Raw genomic sequence first — 4,329 nt, forward strand, 5'->3', positions numbered from 1 at the left:
CGTGAGTCAGGACTACACAGGAAGAGTCCAATCCCTCGAAACAAAGTTGATTTTGCATTGACAAGATAAGAGGAAAGATACAATTCTCAGTAGTAGGAGACACATTGATTCATTGTATAATGTTATATGTTTGTCTTTTCTTTTCATGTGAAGGCTTCATGCCATGGATGTATTGGTTCATACTGTTTGCAGGGGGTCGGGTTACATCCTGTTTTAGGTCTATATTTGATCAGCAGCATGAGCAGAGAACGTGAACCACTGAGCGTGCATGAGTCCACGTGTCACTGGGGGTCTTTCAGTGTCAACACAGCAAGTTGCACGCTGTCGAAGTCCCACTGTGATCGATTGTCTCCACATTATTAGATAATCAACAGGCCACGTTTGGACACAAATTTGAATCTGACCTGAAAGCTGACATAAGTCTGAACCTGTATTAGGACATTTATCACGTATAGTGCAGGTGAAGGTTTGTTTAAGTGCTACAATGACTTTAGTTAAATTTAATACCCCTTCTCTTTGTTTCTGTTATAAACTCGACAACCTGAAGCCATGTTGAAACGTCTATAGAAAAATAAAGAATATGCTTGTTAAACAGAAAAGAATTAAGTGTAATTACACATGAAAGAGGTTTCAAAATGATTATTATATTCTGTATATTTGTGTGCAAAATATTCTTTCTAGAAATTGGGACTTGGTCAAATAGTTGGATCCCTCATGGCTTCTTTTCCAGTCTCCAAAAAAAACTTAAATAAGGTGATCTGCAGTGGTGGAATGTAACTAAGTTAATTCACTGAAGTACTGTACAATATAAATATAAATTTGAGATACTTTTACTTCACTTGAGTATTTCCATTTTAGGTAAATTTATACTTCTACTCTAATACATTTCAGAGGCAAGTATTATTCATTACTTTACTCCACTACATTTGTCTGACAGCAATAGTTACTCGTTACTTTACAAATTAAGAATTAACAAACAAAATGTATGATAATCTTATCAAATATGATGCTTTATTATCTATTAAATACACACCAGAATATAAAACTGGAAAAGAAGCCATGAGGATCCAACTATTTGACCAAGTCCCAATTTCTAGAAAGAATATTTTGCACACAAATATACAGAATATAATAATCATTTTGAAACCTCTTTCATGTGTAATTACACTTAATTCTTTTCTATTTAACAAGCATATTCTTTATTTTTCTATAGACATTTCAATATGGCTTCAGGTTGTCGAGTTTATAACAGAAACAAAGAGAAGGGGTATTAAATTTAACTAAAGTTAAAATTAGCTTCATCTCAACCAACTACAACATTTAAACACTGCTTACACATTAATGCATTTATAATAATAATAATCCAGTAATATTATATATGATACACTCACAGGGGCCATTTTTCTGCCTAGTGAATACTTTAAGTACATTTCACTGATACCACTTTTACCTTCACCTATGTAGTTGAGTGTTTTCACATTGTGGTATTACTAAAGTAAAGGATTTAAATACTTCTTTTAATACTTCTTATTATGATAATTTTATAAAATGTGATTCATTGTCATAGATTAAGTGACCCAGCAGTAAATTGTCCACATTAATCTTGACCACCATAAAAATGCTGCATACACATTAGTGCATCAGTAATAACAATCTAATAATCTAACATGATAATTTAACACTCACAGGGATTTTTTTTACTGTATTGAGCACTTTTGATACTTTTTATTGTAATCTACATTTTAAAAGTTTTTTTCAAACAGTATTTGGATCAGTGTCAGAAACTGCATTGCTGGGAAAATCTGCAGAAAAATAAGTAAATAATGAGGTCACTGCTGCTGTTTTCACTGTGTGAAAATATTGACTTTGCTCTGATGGAACACGGCGTTCATTTTCACATGAAACTCTTGTTTGTGAAACCAGATGTGAATCTTTGCCAGATCAACAGGAGCAAACTGCCAGTCTGAAATCATAAACCATGTAAGATAAGTCACACTAGATGAAACTAGAAGAGACTAGAAGACTACGCTAAAAATATTAGAGGTCTTGCATCAGAAGTATGAATATCAGGGTTTGTGCAATCCATAATAAAAACACTAACAACTGCCTGAAAATGCTAAAATAAAGAGTGAATACAAGCTTCAAAAGTAAATAATGTAGGATTATATAATCCTTCGCAGAACATGGTGACGTTTTATCTGTGTTGTTATTCCAGGAATGGACATTTCTATTGTTTTTATAGTTTTTCACTTTTTGTATGAGATTTCTGATTATCAGGTTTTATTCTTACAATAAAACTATGTGTAATCTAACTGTCGTTATGTAACTGGGATGGCAATGTCAGTGTGATAACACACCAGCTGGGTCCAGACTGAGATATCTCAATAACTATTTGATGGATTAAAACTGGGTGAATCTGGACCACTTTGATGATCCGCTGACTTTTCATTTAGCACTACCAGCAGGGCAAAGTTTGCACTTATCTAGTTAAAATACCTCAACATCTGCAGGGTGAATTGGCAGCACATTTTGTACAGACTGGTGTTTACTAATGATTTGATCTCCTGACTTTACCTCTAACATCACCATAAGGTTGACATTTTGTGGTTTTGAGTGAAATGCCTCAACAACTATTGGATGGATTTTGAAATTTGGATCAGACATCCATGTCCCCCATTGTTCCCAGCATTGTGATCAGGGCTGCAACTAACAGTTATTTTCATTATCAATTAATCTGTTGATTACTTTATCAATGAATCTCTAGGTCTATAAATGTCATAAATATTAAAAAATGACCACCAGAATTTGCCAGTCAAAGATGCCTTCAGATTCTTTATTTTGTCCAACCAAGAGTCCAAAACCCAAATATATTCAGTTTGCTATCATATATGACAAAGGAAAGCATTAAATCTTCACATTTGAGGAGATGAAACCAGCAAATCTTTGCATTTTTTCTTAAATAGTGACTACAGTGATTATTGTCAAAATCATCAAAATAGTTGCTTTAGAGTAATTTCTAAAGTAGACTAATTTCCTGTCAATTGACTAATCAATGACCTGTCTAATAGTTGCAGCTGTAACTGTCATGGTGAGCATGTTAGCATGTTGAGGTTCAGCCTCACAGAGCCTCATCATGGCTGTCGACTCTGTCGGACCACACATTAGTCCAAACTACACATTAATTCTAAGCAGGTTTGAGTATGTATTGTATACTAGAAAAGTGACTAAGTTAAGTATACTCTAAACAGTTGGCAGCATACTATAAAAGTTGATTTTTGAGTGTGCTATTGATCACTATTCTCCCACAATGTAGTTTTAGTTCTTGTATATGGAAAAGCTGTATGCTACAGTATTAGGATAGTATATGCTGTGTACACAATTAGTATGTGGTATTTTTGGGACACAACTTTAGCCTCATTAAATAAATATTCATTTAATTACTTAAATAGCTCTTGCTGTGTGTGTGTGTGTGTGTGTGTGTGTGTGTGTGTGTGTGTGTGTGTGTGTGTGTGTCCAGCAGATTGTATTTCCACAGTCTGTCACCTCTGCAGCTTGTTGCCTGCCGTCTCTCTCTCAGTGCTTTCTATGACTCTGCTGCCCTCTTGTGAGGGAGGACCTTATGACCCTCATGATGATACATTAAAGGACGAGTTCATAATATTTCAAGTCTGTCTTAAAACAACAGTCAGGAGCCCAAATGAACAGTGAAATAGGTTTTTCCTTGCCATAATCATTCCTCCTGTTCATACTGACCATTAGAAGATCCCTTCATAATGTACTTATAATGTAAGTGATGGGAACCAAAATCCAAAAGCCTCCTGTGCAAAAGTGTATTTAATTTATTTGAAGATAATATGAAGTTTCAGACATCTAAATGAGTCAAATCAAGTAGATATCTTTCAACATTACAGTCTTTTTAGTACCAAAGTCCCTCTTTTTGTTACTAAACTTCCACCGCAGCTCAACAAGGAAACACTGTCTGAGGAAACACAAAGAGAGAATTTGATGCTTATAAGACTGTAAATGTGGCAGATATCCACTTGATATGACTAACTCAGACTGATGAAGCCTCATATAAGCTTCAGTCCACCATCACTTACATTGTAAGCACATTTGAAAGGGATCTTTTAATAGCCAGTATGAGCAGGAGGAATGATTACAGCGAGGAAAACCTCTTTCACTGTTCAAATGGAGAACTGACTGTTGTTTTAAGACAGATTTTTAAAAACTTTGAACCTATCCTTTAAATATGTGTTTTGATCAGAGATGTTTAAGCTACAGAAAGAAGAACAAAAAAGAAACCAGGAAGCCGAGGTCTCAGTTTGATAG

The sequence above is a fragment of the Thunnus albacares genome, chromosome 5 (assembly GCF_914725855.1).
Source record: "Thunnus albacares chromosome 5, fThuAlb1.1, whole genome shotgun sequence".
NCBI classification, from domain to species: Eukaryota; Metazoa; Chordata; class Actinopteri; order Scombriformes; family Scombridae; genus Thunnus; species Thunnus albacares.